Consider the following 26,009-nt stretch of genomic DNA (forward strand, 5'->3'; position numbering starts at 1 on the left):
TATGCCCAGTATTATTCACTTGAATGCTTTACACACACACACACACACACACACACCCATAAATGAGGTACTGAACATGCCCTATGTACCCACACTAGGAGAATGGATCTTAATTTTATCTACTTAATAAGTGGACAAATTTCTACTATGTGGCATTTGGACACAATTAAAATAAAACAGACACCAACAATTTTAAAACATTGTCAAGCAAAAAAAAATATAAAGTAGAGGATGAAACATATGACATAATAACGTTTATATTAAGCAAAACCACATAAAGATCCCACATAAAGATAGGTATTTATTGAATGACCCGACTATGTACAGTTTTGATCAAGTGAGCTTCAATCCTAGAAAGCATACCTAAAGACAAAAAATGTAAGGTATGCTTCAGAAACACAGTAAATAACATATACATTAGACTTAATGGTTGATGGAGAGGAAGAAGTCTTAGACCAAGAGTGGGTGGTATTCTGATTGTGAAACTTTCTATGTACTAAGAAACCCAATCCAAGATGCGAACTGCATACTAAGGAATTTTGTGATGCAGAACAAAAGAAGACCTTATCTGAGTGAAAGGTTTAAATTTTCCAATATTCTTCAGACCTTCTTTGAGGTCCCAATCTACATTTGCCAACTCAAATCTCTTAGAAATCCTATTGCAATGAAAATTCTTTTATTTTTTTTTATCCTAGGATTCCTCAAATATAATTAATTATGATTTTTTTCTTAGAAAAACCAATTTCATCTTTCTAGATAGATGCATTTTATAGAATGAAATGTGAGCACGACTGCTAGAATCCATAAGCAAACAAAGGATTTTTAAGAAGTGAATGGGTATGATCAGATCTAATTTACTTTTCTTCCTCTTGAGGCATCATACTTATTGAATATTGACATTGCACACATTTCTGTGATAAGTTTTATTGGAAAAAAATTAGTAAAATGAGTCACAGATTTTACTCACACAGAGTTGCCTGGAGACATGTAAATATATATTAATTTCTATTAGTGAAGTTAAATTAAACAGTACTATAGAATTCATCATCGTATTCTTATATGCACAGAACATATTTTGATCATATCCATCCCCTATTACCTTTTCTTCCACTCCCCTCCCCCGATCTCTTTCTTCTTTTATACTTTCTGATACATTCATGTTATTTTACTTAACACATAGAAATAATTAGATGATGTGGCCTATGGTATATGACAGTATCTAAAGGAACTGATGAAACATTTGGGAGCTGTTATGTGGCTTTGGAAAAGAAAAGGCTCACAGAAGGTTCAGAATGACCAGCAAGAACAATGTGCACATTTATGTATGACCAACAGAACTCTGTGACCAAAAAAAAGGAACACAGATTTTTTTTTTTTTTTTTGTATAATACTTTGCCTGTCACAGCAGAAATTCCACTTATAGGAATGCAAGTGACCAATATATGCCTGTAAGCCATTCATATATTGATCTGACAACTTATAAGAGTTCATTATAACCATATCAAGTGGAAAGTAGCCTCTTCTTGGGATGTTCCTGAAAGGTTCATGTTGAATTGACAGAATATTAGTTTTTTTACAGTCTATCCCCCTTATGTGAAACTCATATTATTTCTGCATTTGTATATGAAAATATTCCGGCATTGATGAAGGTAGAAAATAACTCAACTAGCTCTATAATTTGATGGTTTTATAATCATACTATAAAATGATTGCTCTCTTCTCTAATCCAAAACCAATAATGCTGAAGGATGGTACATACTTAGCACGAGGTTTCTCAATGAGGAATGTACTTGTGGGACAGTGAAGAAGGTGTTTTCAAGATTGTTCCCTAAGATGAGTTAAGTACTTCATATCTGCACAGAGTTGTACAAATAAGATCATCAGATCAGTTCCCCACTCTACATGTTACCAATTCATCATTAAAAATCAAACCTTGTGATATCCCTTTCATCAATTCAAGGGAGAATGTGGTAAACAACACAAAGTAAAGAGATTTGGAATTGCCTCTTGTAATCACCCAGATCCCTATCACCAGGCGTGTTTACAACATAGCCATACTCAAGATCAAGTGTCTTCTCCTGACCTACACAGAAGAACCTAGTTGGGAAAATACTAATTTTCTATGATCCCACTCAGAAACTGTTCCAGGTCCACTGATTCTGATGATTCCCTTTCTGGCTAATTTTATCAGATTTCTTTCTGGTTTATCTTATCAGCTGAATCCTTCTTGGAACCAATTTTCTACAAGGCCATGCTTTGTCCCTTGCATTTGGTTTTGCTTCCCATTCCAAAATTCCAAAGGATGACCAAAGTCTTTAAATAAAATGATTGAGTTCTTGGCTGACCCTTTGGATGTGGAGACGTGGTCTTTCAGTTTTAAAAGATTTGTATTGTACTTACTTATTCTCAAATCATTTTCTTTGTGTCAATGAGTTCTGCAAAGTTCTACTTGCAAGTAGAATCATTTCAGTCCATTTTTTTCTGCCTGTAATTTCTATACTGCATACTTTTGTAAGGGAGAATTCAATCTGCTTCTTTGGGAAGTGAAAGGGAGAGAAAGAGGGCAAGGGGAAGTGTACTGAGATTGTTTAAATGGGGATATCATATCGTTTCGAAAGTATTGGTATAGTTAAGAATGGTGTGCAGGATCCCAAAACTAACAGCAGAAAAAATACCACTAATAGTCTTAGTTTTGATTGAAAAATGAGAATAAATTGTTACTTGAAATTGGAAAGAAATCTCAGGTTTTTACTTTCAGCACAGGAGAGAGGAGCATGACAAAGAAGGGTTGTTGATTTTTTGGAAATCCATTGATGATAAAGGGACCAAATAAATTTAGATGGAAGTAAGAAGGAGCAAAGGAACTAAAGCAAGAAAAATGTTGAACTGCGAATTGATTGAGCATTACCGGGTACCATTTTTATAAATTTGTATGAGATGTCCACAAAGTAAGTGGTATTTTTAATCACCTTTCTACAGGTTAAAAAACTGAGATTCTGAAATATGAAGTAACTAGAACAAAGTCACATTTTCATCTATGACAAAAGCTGAAATTTGTAGTCCATGGGTGCTGAATTGCCAACAAGTGACACTTCTAAGACGGTCCAAAAATACGATCTCATTTATTTGAATCAACACAGTTTCTGCAGGATTCTCCAATCATCTTCATTGTGTCATTGAGTTCTTCAAAGCTCTTCTTCCAAATGGAATCAAAATATCCCCTGGTTTTCATGGACTCCTTAATGTACCTTTTGCTCACCTCCAGAAAAATGAGGCTTTCTCCATTCTTGTGAGCAATTTCAGCAATATCACTTTTTGCTGGGACTTTCATTACATTCACAAGATAGCTATGTTTAGAAACAAGATTTCCAATGCAATCTGGCTTATGCTTTATCCTGTACATACACATACATTTGAAGCAATTCTTTCTTGTAACTGTAAAATTCAATCTAAGAAATAATTTTGGAAGGTTTCAATACCTCTTACACTTATGACATAGGTAATAACTGACTGTGACCTTGTGCTTTCCAGAGACAATGAACTGTGCTTCTCCTCAAACATTGAGAAGCAATGATATTTTCTGAACACACCTGGTGGGAAAAAAAAGGCATGTTCCTCAGTCAATGATACTAAGAGATAACAGACGATTAGATGGAAGGAAATTCAGCAAAGAATTATGTGAAATTATCCTCTCCCTTGCCACCTGATGCTGAAAACTTTATATCCCTGTCTTTGATGAAAAAAAAAGTGAGGAAATCAGGCTTTTTGATAGACACCTGCTATATATTTATTTAGTCAGCCAATGTCTATTGGGTGTCCCCCTTTGCAAGCCAGGATACTGAGTTCTGGGTACACATTTTCAAATAAAAATGACATGCTCCCTGTCATCCTGGATCCAACACAGGAGTGGATGTATACAATAGTCTAAACACACATACCTCAAACCTCCAAATTTTACACCATAAAGTGTCATGTGAGTGAGAGTAAGAGGCTTCACAAATGTGTCCTGTACCAGGTGCTCGGGCAAGGAGAATAAAATCTAACATGACAGCACAAGTCAAGCCATGTGTTACAGTGTGATGTTGGGCCAGCATAGAGGAGGAAAAACTATTTGATCACACAGAGAGGGTAACTTTTGCAAATCATCATCTAGAGGAGGAAAGGTTTTTTAAATTCTACAGACACTGTAACTGGTTGTCAATCTTGAAGTACTGTGAAGAAACATTTTGGAATCTAGAAGAGAAAATAATAAAGGAGGCTGATTTCATTAAGTTAGACTGGAATGCCTCAAATATGAAAAAACAGGTATTTAAGCTAAGTACACTCATACTATTTAGTGAGTGGAATCACTTCGTGTTTAAGATGATGAAAGAAGACCATTATTGTACTAAGAAAGTGTTAAAGGAGGAGTCAAGATGAAAGAGGAAGTGAAGAATGAATTTAGAGCTCTAGAAAGAAACTCAAGGGGAGTTATTACTGCAGACTGAGAGCAGAGAGGTCCCAAGAGTGATATACTTGGCTAAAGGAGTTCAGAGATTTGTGAGGTGTAGACTGAAAATACCTGCTGAATCTGTCCTTGGTGTCCATTGTGAACATAGGGCAGTAGACTGGACCAAACCAAGCAGATTAAATGAAACCAAGTGAGTGAAAATAATAATAATAATTTTAAAAAAGAGCTTAGAGAATCAAGATAGAACCTATAAACATGTTTTAGTTTAGGTTCAAAGACAAATTTCTTCAGAAAACTGATTATAGGAGTTTATAGGACCAAAAGAACATTTGAAAAAAAAAAATGACTTTATTTATTTATTTATTTATTTATTTATGTTTTTTATTTATTTAAAAAAATAAATGACAACAGAATGCATTACAATTCTTTTTACACGTATACAGCACAATTATCTCTGGTTGTATATAAAGTATGTTGACACCAATTCCTGTCTTCATACATGTACTTTGAATAATGATGTCTACCACATTCCACTATCCTTGCTAACCCGCTGCCCCCTCTCTTTCACTCCCACCCCTCTGCCCTATCTAGAGTTCATCTGTTCCTCTCATGTTCCCCCTCCCTACCCCATTATGAGTCAGCCTCTTTATATCAGAGAAACATTCGGCATTTGTTTTTTTGGGGGGGTTGGCTAACTTCACTAAGCATTATCTTCTCCAATGCCATCCATTGAGCTGCAAATGCCATGATTTTATTCTCCTTTATTGCTGAGTAAAATTCCATTGTGTATGTATGCCACATATTTTTAATCCATTCATCTATGGAAGGGCACCTAGGTTGACTTCAGTTTTGCTATTGTGAATTGTGCTGCTGTGAACATTGATGTGGCTGTGTCCCTGTACTATGCTGATTTTAAATCTTTTGGGTATAGACCAAGCAGAGGGATAGCTGGGTCAATTGGTGGTTCCATTCACAGATTTACAAAGAATATCCATACTGCTTTCCATAATGGCTGCACCAATTTGCAGTCACACCAGCAATGTATGAATGCACCTTTTTTCCCCACATCCTCGCCAACACTTATTGTTGTTTGTCTTCATAATAGTGCCATTCTGACTGGAGTGAGACAATATCTTAGAGTAGTTTTGATTTGCATTTCTCTAATTGCTAGAGATGATGAACAATTTTATATTTTTTTAATTTAAATATTCGAGACAATGGATCACGTCTCATGTTATTTAAAGATAAACCAGTAAGTAAAGAGAACTTGATGATGGGATTATCTAACTAACTAACTGTCGGATCAATATCCAGGCAAAATAGAGGGGTAGATAGAAGTTGTGGCCCAGAGAAGATGTTGAGAATTAATGGCTAACATCCCAATCATTCATTCTACTATAATAAAAATGAAAATAACTTTTTAAGATGGTGCTGTGTTCTGGCCACTGCACTAAAGGCTGCCCATGCTGCGTAAGTTAGCATCCTGACCACTGTGTCCTTCATGGGGCTTTCATTCAAGTGCAGTTGACAGACCACACATAGACCAACAAAACACAAGGAAAGTAAAGGGAGAGAGAGAGAGAAAGAGTGACACGGGAGGATAGCTCAGGTAGAGAAGTCAATGGAGCCTTCTTTGAAGAAGTAGTGTTTACATGGAGACCTGAGACAGACTGAGCTAGAACAGATCTGGAGGCAAAAAGAAGAAAGGCAAGAAGAAAGTTCCCCAGTGCTGTTCTTAAGTAAAGCATTTGTATACTCCCAAAGGAGGCAGGTGTTAATTTACTCATGTGGGTTTCACAATCATTTTTACAAACCTGGAATACCAGGAAGAATCAATTGGCATCCCACACTAAGACACCTGACTTTAGATTGCTCCATCATAATCTTCTATTTTTTTTCTTAGAATTTTGAGATAAATCTCTGCATAGTATTTGGCCTAATTATAATCCCATTATAGTACACCATTTAGTATTTTTTTTATTAAAAAATTGCCTATTTCAATATCGCATTCAATTTTTTTTTGCATGTAAAACTGGGTTCTCGCTATATTACTAGCATGATGCCCATCTTCAGTAACTGCAGAAATACCATAACCTGATGTTTCAGCTACTGCAAAGTTCCTAGTTACTTTGGGAATGTTTTCTGTTTTATTAATACAATGATGGAGTTTACAGTTATCTAAAGTATATAATTACATCCATTAATAGTAACACTGCATTTTTACATTAATTATAATGAGAATTAATGGGTGGTTATATAAGTTTTCTGCTTCAGGGAAAAAAATTTTGTACTAATTACTCTTATGCAGCCAGGATGAATTTATGCACAAATTTATTTTGGTAATTCTTTTAGGAAATTTAGAGATTTCAGGTTCTAGAAACCATGAATTATGAGATTTAGAAAACATATTTAGGCTGAGATATCAGAGTTCCAAATGCTAAACAAAAGTTTATTGTAAGAAGAGGCAGCTTGACTTGGAGTTAAGGAGGAGAAGACAGTCAAACATAAATTACCACCCAACATCTGCCATTCAATTTATAGCTCTTATTGAAATTTTCCCATCCTTGATTTTTCTTTTTTTTGTAAGTAGGGGCTGCTATAACTACTGTTCTGAGCTTACTAATTTAAAGACATAATTTTGTAGATTTTCAGCAGGCTGCAAGGCACACTGTGAATATTATTCTAATGGTAGTTGCCTATATGGAGGACAGAGAGGAAGGGTTTCTTAAGAAATGCTTAGGAAACCATTACTCCTTAAATATCCAAGCGGAAGTAAATTTATGGCTAAAAACTATGTTCTTTGAGGTCCACCAGAGAATATGGACCTAGTTGTAGCATGTGGCTGAGAGAAGCAGGAGGTGTCTGTGAGAGCTATATTTCATGGCCCATAAAGTCAGAGAGGCATTACAATTTTGAATGGAAGACCAACCACAGTTAAAAAAAATAAATTCCCTCCTGGCATGCGTATTATCCATAATAAGGCAAAATGAATTTACAGGCATCTTACTGAAATGCAGGGGAGGAAAATACTAAAATTCTTCTAGGTGCCCAGGGCTAGTTAAAGGAAAATTAATGTGTCATGGAAATTATTACTAATTTAAGACTTGCAAAATATCTTCACAGGTTTATATACAGTTTTGCTCCCTAATTCTCTTGCCTTCCTCTGCCTGTCTGTGTCTATTTCTCTCTCTCTCTCTCTCTCTCTCTCTCTCTCTCTCTCTCTCACACACACACACACACACACACACACAGACATTTATATTCTTCAAAGTGAAGGCTCTTGTCACAAAGAATTATAGGATACTTTTCTCCATGATGCAAAGAGATAGAAGCTTTTTATACAGTTTGATGGACTTTTACTTATTAAATTATCTAATCTTTATGACAAATATTGTAGTAATCAGGGCAGGTTGTATTGTTCCCATTTTTGCATCTGGCAGATCTTTGCCTTAGATGCTATTAAACTACATCCTCTTCTCTCATCTAATTAGTCATGAAGGTTTGTCCATTCTTTCAGACCATAAGAAAAGAGAAGGCAAAATACATGAACAGCCAGTGTGGTCAATAACAATTCTTTGTGGGAATCTGTCTTTCTCTTATGTGCTGCTTCAATTAAGAGGATATCAGCATCTTGAAAATGAGAAAACACCTTGACATTTTCCAACTCATGAGAAAGCACAGAAGCATTTGGTAATGAGATTTCCATTTCCTCCTGCTTTTCCAGCTGCAGGGTCCTTAAGAGTCCTATGCAGATGGCTGTCAAGTAAGTCTGGGAACAATATCACAAGCAGAAACTGCCTGATGGAGACAGAAAGGAAACCTTCTGTCCTCCTACAGATTACAAATGACCTCCTCTTGAAGCCTTTGCCTTCATTAGCAGAGAGTTTTTTGCTTCACATTTGGAGACATGGGCTCAAGGGATGCAAACTAATGTTCTTTAAATTGGGTTTAAGATTAGACCTCCATCCTAATGTCCCCACACATTTAGAGTCTTAAATCCTAATTTCCTCCAAAGGGAGGCTAATTTAATCTTCTTTCCAGGTGGGATCTTGAAAATGTGCTCCTACGTAGAGAGACCCTAGACTGTTTCCTCCACCTTCAATCTTTCACTTAGCAGTATGCAAATAGGCTCTCCCTCCTTGAATCAGTACACAGTGATTTCACCTGGGCCTTATGTGGTACCCTATGCATTCCATAAACAACACAATCAATAATGTAGTCCCCTAGGACTATTGTGAAATTATTAGAAAAGGAACTGTCTTGCTGATTCTCCTTGACGACTACAGAAAAATAATAAACACATATCTATAAGAGGAGACTATGGCTCTCTAGCACTTTAACAGAAGAGAGACTGGCAAAGATGAGAGGGCAAGATCAGAAGGCAAATGAAAGATCAGGGGGTAAATGTAAATCAAGATACACATGGAATTCCAATCAAACAAACTTAACAGAGTGGGAGAGCATTGTTGTTCTGCTTACGTACCCTCTTCCTTTTTTTGCACTAAAACATAAACTGGGGACTGAAACAAAATGTTGTAGATTTTAATGTCACAAAATTGTCAACATAGATCTTTGAAGGTAGGAATGGAGCAAAAATGACTGAGAGATTTCAACGCCTGCTCCTTTATCCATTCATCTATGCATTTATCCACTAGTAGTGGTACTTACTGCCAGCTTCTCTGTGGTAGGCATTGGTTTGGACACTTGGGTGGGAGCACTCTGCAAAAGAGACCTAACGTCTACTGTCAGCATGAACATTTACAGTATTGTGAAGGACGTGGGTGATGAACAATAAACACAACTGCTCTGTGGAAGAGAGGTACATGCACTGAATGTTAATCTGACTCTGAGCTTTCCTCTTTTTAACCTCCCAAATCCATGCATCCACAGTACCCCTCCTCAGTAGGTTCAAAGACAAATCGGTGTGCTTGTATGTGAGGGATGAGAATGACAAATCCACAATAATTTATTTACCCAAATTCAGCAGTTACATAATTTGTAAACAAGGAAACTAAGGAAGAGGATCCGTCTGACTGTCATTTCATAATATTACAATTATGCTACAGTATCTCTATGAAAGCCATAGAAATGAATAAATAAAAACAGCATCACGAAATTCTTAACATAAGTTTACTTACTCTTCTGTAAGTTTTCTGTATCCTGCAAGAATTCAATCTTTTTTCCTTGTCTCCTCTTCCCTCTTTCTTTTTTTCTTGTCTCTTTCTCTTTTCCCTTTTCTTTCTATCCTACTTCCCTGCTATTTCTTAAATAATGAAATATAGGAAAGGACTCTTCAAAGCCTCTGAGAAAACCAAGATTAAAATAATTAGATGCATATTTTTATTTCTTTACCTTTTATTTTTGTTTTCCTGTGTCTCCACGTTTTTTTTTTCATAAAAACAAGTTGAAAACATTTAAACCTTTTTTAAATTTTTTTTAATTGGTTGCCTTTTACTAATTATTATATTTTATCTAAAAATCATTAAAAATTCTCAGAGATTTCCTTCACTTCCAGAGTAAAATTCTTTAATAGAGTTCTTGGATTTCTTGAACGTTAGGACTCCAAACTATATTTATTGTCACATTGAAAACTGTTTTTTTTTTTTTCATTGCAATTAAACTACAGGATCATTAATCTTAGGGATCCCCTACATGATCTTAAAGTTCATGTTTCATGTTTCTTATCCATAATGTTTATGCTTTATGAAATGGCAACCTTCTCTTTCCATGTTATCTTTAGGATTTTCACCTCACTATCTCATTCTCTGTTTTCTCAGGACAACTTGCTATATAACCTAAGAATGCAGAGTACTAATACTATAAAGTAATGTTTTATGACACCAAAGTGTCATTGGCAGAAGAATCATAGATATATCCGGCTTCATCAAAACTAAAGAAAAAGAAAATCATGTCCGATTTATATCCAGAACATTTAACATAAGCACCTGCAACTCAGTGATAAAAATATAAATAAATGAATAAAAAAAACAAGGTAAGTGATTTTAATAGAATTTTAAGACAGGTCTCAAAGATACTTAAATAATTAATAAACAAGTTGAAATAGAAGGATTGGTGAGGATGATAAAGAATCAAAACCTTCTGTTTCTGAAAAGATTTTATCATGATACATTTGCTGTGGGAAACTGAAAATATTAAATTTAAAGTTGTCATATGACTCAGCATTTCTACTTCTAGGAATATATTCAAGATAATTTAAAACATTCATCTACATACAAATATTTATATGTAATTCTTCATAACACCGTAATTCAGAGTAGTTAAAAGGAGGAACAAACCAAACATCTACCAATTGGTAAATGGATCAATAAAGTACAGTAAATCCATAAAATAGGATATTAGCTATTAAAAACACTGACATGCTGATACATGGTACATAGATAAACCCTTAGGACAATATTTTAAGTGCACCAAGTCAGACAAAATGACTACATATCATATAATTTCTTGGACATGAAATATCCAGAAAAAAAAACAATTGTATAAGAAACAGAAAGATGGATAATAACAACTAACCTGTCATTTTTTTAAAAAATTATTTTCTTTATGGGATCATGAAAATGTCCTAATGTTGGGCAGTGGTCATATACAAGTTTATTAAAAATGGTGAACTATGAACTTCATATCATGTGAATTATATTTCAATGAAGATGTTATTTTAAAAAAATAGCTTCAATCTCACAGTTAATTTTTGTTTAATCACAGTCTTCTCTATTATCTTAAACCTTCTCCATTATCTTAAATCCCTCCCATTGCATAGCACCACCCTTGAATCCAAAGTATTTAACATGATTCCTGGTACTCAGTAGGCACTGAAAATAGTAAAATTGTTTACAATGTGTGTCGAATTAATACTACCTATAGCAACCCTATTGTATGCTAGAACTCATAAATCCTGATGAGAGAAGGTTGTCTTGGCCACATTTAGGAGAAAAGATAGCTGTTGAATATTTTTTTAAATTAAATTCCCTCTTATTTCCTGATATCTGAAGTAAAATGAATTCCATTAATTAGTGATCATCATTCCACATGATAGAAATAGTCTACAGCACAAAGGTAAAACAATAAAATAGATACATTTACAAAATACATTAATCTCCTGTTTGTGTTTAGCCCATTTTGCTTGTATGTTGCTTAGCTAAATCTTTCTACAATTACTCAGATGACAAAAATCAAGTCACAGTTGTAGTCATTTACTCAGCAAAGGACTTTGGGGAAATGATTGCTTCTAGCCTGCTTTATAAAGAGTTTTTATGCTGAAACAGTGGCAATTATCTTTTGTACTATTGTCATTTGTGTTTTTGACCAATAAGTGCAAAATCACTGGTTGACAAAGACATGCTTTGCTAGCCCAACATTCCTGGCAATTGATAAGCTAAGCTGGCCTGGGAATTGCCCTCCAGTGACAACAGTGATATCCTAAGCTGGGTAGTCTTGCAGTTTATTCTGATTCACTTTATAAGTTCAGAACTTTTGCATTTTAAAATTCTGGCCTATTTTTAGAACATTTTTTTTCTTTTTGCAAGGTGGAAAAAATGTACATTTCAAAATATCACCCAGGACTCAAAATATTAATGGAGATTTTCCTTAATCACTAGAAATTTAAAACAAAATAATAACTGACATTCTACAATAGCTACCCCATATCAGGTGCTTTTCATCTCAGTTTACAGATGATTCTCCAATTTCTGAGATGTATAATCAACAGGGTACTGATTCTAGAACAGTTTTTATCATTAAGCAATGAAATGGAGGACTTTATGTTTAATTAAATAAACTAGATGAAGAAAAACAAGTTCCACATATTCTCTCCCATATGTAGAAATGAGAAGAATTTGGCTGGACTGTAGAGTAGTGATTGATAGAGGTTGGAAAGGCCATGTACATGTGTGTGGGGGATCTCAGGAGGTTGATTTGATCAGAGCATGCTGAATGCATATCTAGAAATCTCACACAGAACCCCATTAATATATACAATTAATACAGGTTAATGAAAAATATAATTTTTAAAAAAAATAATTGAACATTGAATAACTGAATATGTCATTTGGTTCTTGCCCTTGTTCTTCCCTGATTTAAAAAAAATCTCAGCCTTTATTTTATCAGGTATATGGAACACTTATTTCTCTTAAGATGTAGACTATTACTTTTATCCAAAAAAAAAAAAAAATCTTCAGAAAAATACCTCTTACATTCTGACTACACTGAGTCAAGGCACAGAATTCATATGGCTCAAGAAGAATTCCTTAGATTTTTGAATGATCTTATAAACTGAATTTAACATTGTGAATCTATTTCACTATTCAAGTTAATTCTTTTACAATCCTTCTGAATTACATATTTTATTCTGAACAATTCCACCTAAGTTAAATAAATAGAAAATGTCTACAAACTGTGGAGGCAGATATTTATTTACTTTTTAAAGAATAAAATCAATAAAGCTTCAAAAGTTGAGAGCTCCATTATATACTTTCAAAATAGGTAATTTTTCCCATATGAGTGTTGCCTTCCTTTTAATTAGAGATCTGAAGATAGGAACAGGACCTCAGAGTCTATGTCTTAGTTTGGCATCTAGAATCTGATCTGTGAATTACTGTTTGAAACAGAAGAGTATTTTTCCACATAGTACACCAAAATCCTAATTTGGACAACTTGTTAAGCCAGCCCAAACACCAGTAATTATGTTAATAAATATTCCAAAGTTTGAAATAGAAGGGGAATCACTGGAAAGAACCCAATGGGACCAAGAGTAAGCATTCATATAAAAGCTAAAGATGACAAATGAGAGTTATATGTGGTGTCATCTCTACTCTGTTCATAGAAAACATTATTCAACTTCTTAATATGACCCTCTAGATCATGCCTAGATCATTCTCTGGATACTTTCTCCATAGTAATACCTGCAATCCTTCCCTTGTGTTCCCAGCCACAAAATCTTTCTGTTTGCTTCTGGAATAGGCAAAGCTCTTTTATGCATTAAGGCCTCTCTCTGAAACTCCCTCCCTTACAATGTTGGCTCCTACCCAGTACTCACATTTCAATATCATCTCTTCAAAGCCTTCCTTATCATTATTGTATATTATTTGTTGTTGGTGGTGGTGTTGTCTTTCTCTGGCATTTTATTTGAAGTCGTTTGCATTGGTTTACTTGTGTATCCCTGGCTCTGTTGTTGGAAATAAGCACTAGGAGAGCTACATCTTCCAGTGATTCCGCATTGACCTGGTACCAAGAATAGAACCTGGCTCAAGGCAGATGCACAATAAATATTTCATAAAATATTGGATTATACCTTGAAAAACAGTCTAATAGAGTGATCGATAGCATAATATCTGGAGCCACATTGTTATGGTTGAAATATTAGGTGTCCTCTAAAAGCTCATATGTGAGCTAGGAGTTGTAACACACACCTGTCATCCCAGTGGCTCAGAAGGCTGAGGTAAGAGGATCACAAGTTCAAAGCCAGCCTCAGTAAGTTAGTGAGGCCCTAAGCAATTCAGAAAGACCCTGTCTCTAAATAAAATATTAAAAGAGCTAAGGATGTGGCTCAGTGGTTGAGTGCCCTGGGTTTAATCACTGGTTAAAAAAAAAAAAAAAAAAAAAAAAAAAAAAAAAAAAAAACCTCATGTATGAGACAATTCAAGAAAGTTTAGAGGTGAAATGATTGGATTATGAGAACCTTAACCTGATCAGTATGTTAATCCCCTGATAAGGATTAATTGAGTGGTAATTGCTGGTAGGTAGGTAGTGTAGCTACAGGCAGTTGGTCCCTGGGGCCATGCTTTGGGGTTCTGCTTCCTGGTGACCACATCTTGAGTCACCTTCTTCCACCACACCTTGGTTCTCAAAGAATGGAGTTAGTGGATTATGAACTGAGACTTCTGAAACCATGAGACCCAAATAAAAGTTTCCTCCTCTAATTGTTCTTGTCAGGTCTTCTAGTCATGGTGGTGGAAACGCTAACTAGAACAGTATATTTTGTTTTTCATTGATTGCAGAAATCCTTCATATGATTTCTTAGATAATTACACATTAAAATAACCATGCACAATTCACAGAAAAGATGGCCCAGAATAAAACCATAGCTGAGAGCATTGGTAGTTTACAGCTTCAGGGACATACATTTAATCTCCATGTTATTTCTGGGTTCCTACCACACCCTCCCTAATAACCTCCCCTCCCTATCTGGATTCAGTAACAGTGTTCTCTTGCTTGAAGGTGTTACCACCCCCAGCTTGTGGTGGTTCTATCTTTATGCTTAGCTGCCAAAGTCAGTGGGTTGCCAGTGATTCTGTTGCTCAAACTCGAATCTAAGGGTTTAGATAAGTAGAAAATACAAAAGAACAATTTGTAAACACATGTTTCTATAGCTCTGAACACAATGTGGGAGGAACAAAAGGGAGTCAGAACTCCCTGATCTAATCTCTTGAATCGTAAAGAAGGCATGACAATTTTGACTTATCTAATTGTGCAGAAATGAAATTCACACACAATATGACTGATGTTTGGTTTCTGTGCATTATTTTAGTGTTTTCCTCATTTAATAAAACAGAAAGTAAATAAAAGAAATAAAATTATTTTGTGATTTTTTAGATGTTTTCCTTTGAACATTTCACTGGTAGGAACATGTTGAAAGAAAAAAAAAAAAAGCCACTAGCTGAGCACTGTGTTTCACATCTATAATCCCATCAACTTGGAGAACTGCAGAGTCAAGATCATTCTTGGCAATTTAGCAATACCCTGTCTAAAATTAAAAAAATTTTAAAGCCCAAGATGTAACTCAGTGGTAGAGAGCCTCTGTGTTCAAATCCCCAGCACAAAACAAAACCAAAAAAAATTCAGTCAGTGAGAGCTGAGGATGTGGTTTGGTGGATGTCAGAGGTCCTGAGTTTAATCCCCAGAAAAGGGGCACAGAAAAAAGGATCAAGTGTAGTGAAGAGAGACTTGGTCAAGGAATAGGGATATGTATTTATTCTCTCCACAAAATGTTGTATGTGTGGCATCTTCCACGAGTACTATACTCCCTGTTGAAGAAATAAAAATGTTAAAGCACAATGAGTTAGAAAGGGAAATATGATACAGAAAGAAATCCTTACAATAACTTGAGACTGGAACAAACTCTTCAAATTTCCAAATTACATTAAGATAACATGTTGTCAAATGAAGCCCATTCTTCTCGTCTGTTGGCTATTTTGAGAATTGAGTCTGGAAATGAAAAAACCCAAGTAGGAAGAATAACTTGGAAATCCTGCCAATGTGACTTGTTAGAGAAGGAATAATATTTTTTAATATGAAGTCTTGTGTTATCATTAGGAAATTTAATTCTCCTTTTGGGGACTCAAAAACTTCTGTTAAAAATAATGGATTTGAACAAGAAATATCTAAGATGTCTTTTAGATCTTACAGTCTATAACTACTCAAACCTGTCTCAGAACCTGTCCTGTTATTTTTTAAGCATATTTTTCAAATTTATTAATTTTCTATTTAATCTAAAGCATACACATAGTTTTCTAGGTCTTAATGCTTTGAGGCCTGTGTATGTGACTGGGCAAATTGGTATTATAAAGAAGAGAGAAAAAATACGTTGAGAGAAATAACGTGGGAATGCCTAATTTTTAGAGTTTTACGTGGGTTCTTTTCTTCTAGGAAAACATTATAAATCAACTGCATGGTGAGAGTATATAATTTACTTTTTAGAGTTATTTTGTAAGCGTGGTGAAATAAATTAGCATAGAGTTGTAGAAGAGGAAAGAAAAACATGATGAACAACACAAGATGTAGTGTTGTCTTGAGAACTAATTAACTTAACTTTGTACTGCAGGGACATACAGCCAAGGGCCTTGGCGGTGGCGCCTCTCCCATCAGGGTAACAGTTCTGATACCACACATGCTGCTAGAAAACACAACCAAATCTCACAGTTTGCTCTTTCAGTGTTTGCAGAAATTAATAGACACGCAAAATGCAATTTCTTAAACCGGTGTCTGTCATCAATTCTTACACTGATCATATATATATATATATATATATAAAAGATCATATATTCTTACACTGATATTATATATATATATGTATATATATATATGTATATATATATGTATATATATATATATATATTTATATCAGGAACCAAAGTCAACGTAGCCTTAATGTCAAACTTCCATTCCAAACCATCAGTAAGGTAACACTCTTTTGAGTAATTGTCCACACTATGGCAGGCCTTTATTTACTGATGATTTTAGCACATAACAAAATGTGCTAATATTGCTCATATTACAGAGGTCACTTTGCAATCTAAAAGGGAAGGAGCATGGTAAACAAATTTGGTGGAAATCTATCTGAGTGATGTGATAAGGACCGGAAATTGGCAATGGGTTGATTATTGTGTCATATTGTGTCATCTACTTAATTTTTATTCATTTCTGCTTTAGTATGAATGCTAGGGGATGACATCTGTGGACTGCATTGTCCAGGTTCCTTTGGGTACCAGTCAAGTTTAGACCAATGGCAGGCACCAGTCACAGCTTGGAAAGATAGAGGAAAGAGAAGTCAGGGCATCTTGTTCTCACTTCTCCTTCTGGAATGGCTGTGGTTAGGCAAGGACTGTATCACTTTACCCACAGTCACAGCCCCTATGAAGCAAATTCTCTTTCAAAACTCCAGACCTGGTCATCACTGTCAGAAGCTAGATGTTTCACGATTCCTTGCAGGTTTTCTTAGGAAAACATTATAAATCAACTGCATGGTGAGAGTATATAATCATTCATACTTCTGTACATGGCCCTTCATTAAATTCTCAGCTTTGTGTCTCCTTGCTTCCTGGAGGAATCCTGACTGATAATGATGAAGAAAATTAAAAACATGCTTACTGGGCACAGTGATGCACACCTATAATCCCAGTGGCTCAGGAGCCTGAGACAGGAGGATCGAGAGTTCAAAGCCAGCCTCAGCAATGGTGAGGCATTAAGCAACTGAGTGAGATCCTATCTCTACAAAATACAAAATAGGGCTGAGGATGTGGCTCAGTGGCCAAGTGTCCCTGAGTTCAAACCCTGATAGTCCCCCCCAAAAAATGCCTAAACTGGGGACCAAAATGAGCATTTGAAACATAAAGAAAATTTTTAATTTAAACATATAGCACTTTCTGCAGTCTTTTGATATAAGGGAAATGCATTTTCATAGAGTATGTGCCTATTTATTAGAATTCAAATTTGCCTTTATTACATGATTCGTACACATACATGATTCAGTTGCTGATTTCAGTTTCATCAGAGTGGGATGAAAACCTATCCTTGTAACACAAGCATCTCATCCATCTGAAATTTCTCCCACTCTTTTCTATTGTTGCACACTCATCTGAAGTAGAAGCACTTTTTTTGTAAAGCTCTTCATCACATTTTTGTAAACTATTCCATTTTGGTTTTCATACCTGGAGCAACACTTTCATTCTTGTCTCCAATTAAATATTACCTAAGCCAAATAAAATACAATAAATAATCTCAATGCAACATACAAATGGAATAAGCCAGGCTGGAAACAAACGCCAAACATTTGAATAAACAACCAATGCAAAGTGTCAAGGTATCAGAGAGGCCTATTGGCCTTGTGCATTTTTTTTTCCCAGAAAAAATACAGTATTGATTAAACCTATTAATGTTTTGGTTAGGTAGAAGGATATCATAGTAGTTTTATTTTATAATTTAAATATTTAAAAATAAAATGGCTAAAAAATATAAAAGTATTAAAGAGTGTGCACCTAACAGCCTCACAGAGGGAAGGCTGGGAAATTTGCCCTATAGAGGTAATATAAAGTTGATAATCCAAAGCAGAAATAGAATTGAGCTAGGCAAAGAGGAAATGAAACATATTACCCTAGGAAAAGTAACATGAATGATATTGTTATATAAGGGGGAGCATCAAACTTGGAGCAAAAGAGTAGGTTCAGGGAAGACAGGAAGGCAGGCTCACCATGTGATATTGCATAACCTGTAAAGTTAGATATTAAGATGCAACTCATTGGAGGAACGAGGGTTAAATGAGCTGGTGCACATAATAAGTTTTCACTAATGACTTTCTACTTATAGAATTTAATCTGCACTTGCTGATACGGGAGAGAATGGATTTTTCTCCGATTATTACCAAAGTCCCAAAGACACAAGGTACATATTCCAAAGTATAACTCACCTCGATTTATAGTGTTGAAAATTTCAAATTTGTAATAAGGCAGCAGCTATTCAGTTGATCATTATTGAATTTGTCATGAATGATTTATTTCAAAATATGAAGAAAACACTGTAAGGTGCTACAAATTTGTGGAAAAGTTTAATATTAGCCCCACAGTAATGATGATAATTGCCAACATCATGTCTATTATTTCTCAGAACTGCTTCAGTTGCTCTTAAATAGACCCATCATAGGTATGCAGAAGAATTATGTTGCTTAGTGTGACTTGGACTGATCTCTGCCTAAAGCTACTCTGTGGTCATTAAAACTGGAACAAAGGCTGATGATCACCCACTCTGGATTTCACATCTGACTGCCAGTCTCCCTGCGGTCCCCTCCTCCCTGTCCACTTTAATTCTGTAGCTGTGAGAAAGGCAATATCCTGCTTGTGATATTGGGCTGAGGAAAATCTAACAGGCTTGAGAACTGAAAATTTGTTTTGTTTTGAATTTTAAGGTAATATGCTGTGGTTAATTTCTCACTTCTGAAAAATATTGCTGTGTAAATGCCTGTAAATTATTCTTGAAAAAAATGCCATATAAATCCCTGTGCTCCTTTTCTTTGCAGCATTACAATGTGCATGTAAGACTTGGATGCTGATTTAAAATTCTCTGAGGTGAAACCAAAGCCACAAATCCCACATATAATGTGCTACTGGATGTTGTTTGCAGGAGAGAGTGAGGGGAATTTACACCCTTACTCTACACTTGTCCAATGAAAAGGATTGGGGTAATATGTTTGGATCAGAGTTCCAAGAGATGGTATATTTTATATTTTGCTGTGGGTAGCATCATTTTATATATATGTGCTCATGGTTTCTTTGATATGATATCTTGGATATTCATTAAAATGCTTATTGATGGTTTAATACATGAGACATCTGTGGCCATATTTCAATAATCTTTAAAGCTGAGTGATAAATATACTAGAATTCATGATACTATTCTCCCAGTTTTCAGGTGTGTTCATACCAAGTTTTGCTGTATGATCTGCTGGCTTGTTTTTGTTTTGAAGTTCACCCGGCATAGCTCTGGTTAGGGCTCTCTCCTACTGTGCACTGTCTCAGATTAAACACAGCCATCAAATACACAATTCATTTCTTCTCCTTCCTCTTTTCTGCTCACCTGTGCACAGGATATGCAGAGGTCTCATGTTCCACAGAGACTCTTGGTTAAGTTTGGCTTTAAGGTTAGGAAAGTGGTTTCTATGGGCATTGGAATTAATATCCTTGTTCGACCAAAATTCATGTGTTGAAACTCTGATCCCATGTATGAGGGTATTTGGAGACAAGGCCTGTGGAAGATGACTAAGTCATGAGGTAGAGTGCAGCCCTCATGACAGAATTAGTGTCCTTCTAAGAAGAGACATGATAAAGTTGACTTTCTTCCTCTCTTCACCACAGAAGTATATAACAAAGAGGTAGTTACCTATGTACCAGGAAAAAGGCTTCTGATGAGGACCAAGAACACTAACACACTAGTATCCTGATCTCACACTGCTGATTCATAAAACATGGAGAAATATATATTGTTTAAGCTACTCTGTCTACAATATTCTGTTATAGCAGCCCAAATTAAGATGATGTCAATCTATCTTATCCCTCAGACCCAACCCATGTCCCCTATCTTCATTTCCCTGATTTCCACAAAGAGCATTTTCTCATATAAGAATATGACACAGAGTCTTGTGATGTTTCTCCCTTGGAGATCCCACAGGGAGAAAGGGTGGCCAAATGAAGACAGTATCTACATAACAGGCCTTAACTTGATGTAAACTTAGCAGTAGCAATCCAGGGTCCTGTTCACATGATGATGATGTTGATAGTGGCACCATGTTGCCAGTCCAATCACAAATTTGAGACTTACCTTCAGATTCTCTTTTTATTTCCAAATATTCAACTAATCTCCAAATTTTGCCAACTTCTCTGCAACATGCTTGAGAAGTTCTGCTTCTTATCCATCTTTACTTGCTTGAATTCAGACCTGATTTTCTCTCATCTGAAGCATTCTGAGGGCTCACAGAGCAGACACTATCTCCCACCCATCACCAAAGCACTTATTCTCTGGTCACAGTTGTCCTCCTAATGTGAACTACACAAGCAGTGAATCACACACCTTGTGCTTTCACACCTCCATGTCTTTATGCTTCATGTTCCTTCTGCCCTGTCTTCATTTACTTAACAGCCCATTTCAACTTCTCTCTTTTTTTTTTAAAGAGAGAGTGGGAGAGAGAGAGAGAGAGCGAGAGAGAGAGATTTTTTTTTCTTAAATATTTATTTTTTAGTTTTCGGCAGACACAACATCTTTGTTTGTATGTGGTGCTGAGGATCGAACCCGGGCCGCACGCACGCCAGGTGAGCGCGCTACCGCTTGAGCCACATCCCCAGCCCCTCAACTTCTCTTCTTAAACTCAACTCACTCATCTCCAAAGTCTCCCCAATATATTTGTTCATACAGTTCCTTCTTGCAGATATAGATATCATTCTATACCTCACTTGCTGCCTAATAGTTACTAAATTTTTGAAATGTAGCTTAGATGGAAAGAGTGTGAAATCCTAGGTACGGTGACAGTGAATAACCAGGCTATCCTATTAATTATCATAGTCATATAATATTATTTGCTTGATTTTCTTAAATTTATTTGTATAAATTTTTGTTCATTTTTCTTTGAGAGTTTATTTTCCTCAAAGAGAGAGGTATTTGTTTTGTTTCGTTGTACTGGGGTACCAGGGATAGAACTCAGGGACACTTGACCCCTGAGCCACATCCCCAGCCCTAGTTTTGTATTTTATTAAGAGGCAGGGTCTCACTGAGTTACTTAGTGCCTCGCTTTTGCTGAGGCTGGCTTTGAACTTGCAATCCTCCTGCTCCACCTCCCAAGCTGCTGGGATTACAGGCATGCACCACCACACTCGGCAAAGACAGAGTTTTTGACCCTACCAGTATGACAAAAGATGAATAAAGGACAGCTCTGTTAAGCAAAATGTTCAAAAAAAGTACTTGCTTTTTTTTTTTTTAATTTAGGATTGATACCCAAGGGAAATAAGGTACTAGTCAAATAATGGTAAACGTCCCTGGGCAGTGTTATGACTTGGATGATTAGGTGTATTCCCCAAGGATTCAAGTGTTAGAAACTTAGTCTCTAGTGTGATGAGATTAAGAGGTGATAGACCTTGAAATGGTGGGTCTCAGTGTGAAGTGTGTAGGTCACTGAAGGTGCTGCCTTGGGAGTAAAAATGCAGTTACTATGGAAGCCCAGTTTTTGTTACAAAATTACAAGACTGACCCTTCTTTTCTCTTTGGCTTCTTATCTCAGCATGTGATTTCTCACTCTCACATCCATTTTCACCATGATGCCATGTATCATGACATAATGAAGCCAAGGGGACCTCTCCAGAGTCAAGTGGATGTGGGTGTTGGACACCAAACCATGAACTAAACTGGACTATTTTCTTTATATTCAATTTCAAGTATTTTGCTATAACAATAGAAATTGGAATAATACATAAAGTAACATTTAGTTGGGGGTTCATCACTGAAGGTGGATTTTGGATGATGAATTTACAAAAACGAATATAAGAAAGTAGAACAGGTTTGAGCCTAGAAATAGGGCAATGAATGAAAGTTAATGTTTATTGATTATCAGCTGCAGATCTAATGTATTAATTCATTCAACAGTGCCTTTCTAGTTGAACATTTATCTTGTGCCTGGAATGGAGTCAGAGTTTAGAGTTTTAAAAGTCAATCAAATTGTTCATCAACTTATGATGAAGGTTTTGTCCTCACAGAACTTAAAAATCAACAGAAATATAAATAATTCATCAGTACGCCAAAGCTTGACAAGTGCTTTCATAGAGGAAATAACAGGGATGTTGGGGACATGGCAGAATGAACAGAAACTGTGGTTAATTCCTCTTTGTTGGGTCTGTCTCATTGGTCCATGGGGACCATGGCATCAAGGCTAAAAGGAATTTACTGTAGGCAATGACTTCTTTTTTGTGGGGCCGTAATGTTTTGAACTGTGCTTCATACATGCTGCCATATGAATGGAAAGAGAACTAGAATTGAAGAAAAAAACTATAAATGCAAGACCCAGTTCTGCCATCTTACTATTGTGTAACCTTGAATCAAACACATGCGATTTTTTGGCTATAAAATGTAACCACTGATAACTGATCTGGCAGATTCTCAGAGACTCAATTAAGATAATAAAGGTAAAATAAATACTTTGGAAAGACTGAAAGCCATGTGGACTTTGTTGTGTATATCACTGCCAATGTGAACTAACCTAGAAATCTGGAACTAAGCAGATTAGGTCTTAATATAAGTTTAGATATCTAAAGGGATAGATAGTTACAGTCACCTAACTTCCTAAAGTTCTCTATTATCAAACTAAAGTTTGCCTTTGTTTTTAAGGTTTTATCTTTTCTTTACTGAAAGGATCAATTTTCAGAAATAAAAATCAAAGCAATTTTGTTAGTCTTTATCTAGGACTCTGATTATGAAATGTCCATAGGTAATCATGAGACTGATGCTGAAATAGGGTTGGATCTTTCCATACCCTTCCTGGGCCTTCTCCCCTGTTTGGTATGCCTGTCTGCAATCTGCTTTGCCATATGTGTGTGTGTGTGTGTGTGTATTTTTAACCTGGGATCTTCTTGTAGGATAGATTTTGGATACTGGAGTTGTATTTGCCTGCATGCACAGAAATTAGAATTGTCTGTTTATAGTTTGCCTCTATCAGATCGGGGATTACCAGTGAAAACTAATGACAAGCTGGTCCAGGACTATGAAATCCCAGTTCCCTGTCCTTAAAGTTCTGGGTTGAAAATGATATACCAAAGCATACCTGTATATCAGGCTGAAGCTGAGACAGTGCTTAAATTTGCAGCCTTTCTCCTGTCTGTCCAATTTAGTTTATCTATGTTGTTTTGGAACACTTTCTTAATAAATGACCCTGATCTTAGGGTCTGTTTCTGAGGAATCAGATATAAGACAAAGTCCCTTAATTTAGAGAAGTTAAAATGCATATACTCTAAGAAGTTGGCTAAGTATCTTGGAATGAATTCGTAGAAGTACATGGAGGAAAAAAGAGCTATAGATTAGAGACAGTTATTTGGTAGCAATAGAGATACTATATTGAAAGTTTCCCTTTTAAGAGCAGGTGGGCGTCTACTGTTATTCAATGTTGTAGTAGCAATTTATCAAGTTTTATGTGATATTTTCTGTTGCAGTCATCAGGGGTTATAAGGCATGACTTTTCAAAATTCTAGAAGAGACATATTTGACAATAGTACAAAACTGGAATTTTATATTGCACTTATTATGTATGGTCTCCATAATTTATAGTGTGAACCTCAGATTTACTCAACATTCATTGTATTCTGTACATTATCTTATTTAATTCTCATCACAACCTTGTGCAACAATTATTTTCAGTCTCATTTGAAGATAAGGTGATTTATGTCAAAGCAATACAATAACTGATGCAGAAATACACACAGTAAGTGACTGATTTATTGCAGCCTAAATCAAGTGCACTCCAAACTGTGTGCTCATTGTATTATGCTATGTTTTTCCTAAGTAGGACACAAGACAAGAATCATTCAAAAACAAACAATTGACAACTTTTTTCCAAGTTATTTAATAAATTATGGGTGAAGAAAAATTTAGAGTTTAACTCCATTAAATTGAATGATGGAGCTTCCCCACATTTGCATGTATTTTACGTACATACAGAAGTATTTTTTTTTTGTTAGTACTGAGTGGTAGCTAAATGCATGCGAATCTCATTCCCTTGTACCACATATATTTTACAGCAAAATCCCTGGCAGAACTGACATATGGATAATATGGTTTGAGAATATGAGACATGGTCTCTATCTTCACCTTAAAAGAGTGAAATGATTGTTATCTAATTCTTATCATCAGCATGTAGCAAAATAGCACTGAGTTAAAAATCCCAGCTCCAACACCTAATCATTTTGAGATTCTGTGTAAACTAACTTTGTGAGTCTAACATTTCATTATGGGTAAAATGCGGATGACAATACTTTCAGGAGTGCTTATCAAAATTTTCAGACTATGTTTGTTCAATGTATGTAAATACTACATTTTGTTTATCCATCCATCAATTCATGGGCACTTGGGTTTCTTTCCTGTTTTAGGTATTGTGAATAATGTACGTGTGTGTACAAGTATTTCTTTGAGACTGCTCTGAATTCTTTTAGGTATCTACCCTGAAGTGGAGTTGCTGTATCATATGATTTTATTTTTGATTTTTGGAGGAGTTGTCATACTGTTTTCCATAGCAGCATTACCAATTTGCATTCTTAACAAGGAAGTATATTTTGAGCTGGGCAAATGGCGCATGCCTGTAAACCCAGCAACCTAGGAGGTTGAGGCAGGAGTATTACAAATCTGAGGCCAGCCACACAAACTTAACAAGGCCCTAACCAACTTAGTAAAACCCTGTCTCAAAATTAGAAAAAAGAAAAACAGGGACTAGGGATGTGGCTTAGTGGTAAAGTTCTGAGTTCAATCCTCCTCAGTAAAAAAAATTAAAAAGGAGGGGGGATGATTTGAGATCTGCTAAAACTTGGATGAACCTTAATGCCGCAGTCTGGCTGGGCACACAATCACGAGCCACCACACAGCTTGTAGATTCAAACAGCAACTCTTTATTCCCGAACTCACACCAGCCGTCTACAATCACGTTCTGGGGAAATCCACGTTCTCCGCCCAAATCCACCTCTCTGCCCAAATCCACCTTCACTGGGCTTCTGTCTCCCAAAATATACTGTCTGAATCCCGTGAGAACTCAAGGGGAACTTAGGCAGCAGGATACGCCCTATTCCCAGCAGGAATAATCTTAAACCTTAAACCTGGAACCTAAACTGGGAACGCCCTAAACCCGATTATGTTAAACCGGGAACACCCTAATCCGCCCTGGTCCTTGAGCAAGGTCAACTACATTCAATGTCACTGCAAAATGTCAGCAACATGGGGTACGCTGGCAAGGAAATTGTCATACCTACTTGGCTAATGGCTCCCAGCATCTCCCCCCTTCTGATTAATTAAACAACAAGCAATGTGGCTTAAGGACCGTGTCTGGTAGGTTGTCCAATTCAACATATGGTTCTTACCCGTCATGGGAAAACTGACCTTTAGGCGTCAGCCTCCTGTCTTAGGTTGATACCACTGCAATTGAATCATACCCGTCACTGACTACCGGTCCAGCATACAGCCATTGGCCCCCAAATTTTAGACCATCACTAGCAGAAGGGAGGAGAATACAGAAATGTCACGACACCAAGCCAATTGA

The sequence above is a fragment of the Marmota marmota genome, unplaced genomic scaffold (genome assembly GCF_001458135.2).
Source record: "Marmota marmota marmota unplaced genomic scaffold, marMar, whole genome shotgun sequence".
Classification (NCBI taxonomy): domain Eukaryota; kingdom Metazoa; phylum Chordata; class Mammalia; order Rodentia; family Sciuridae; genus Marmota; species Marmota marmota.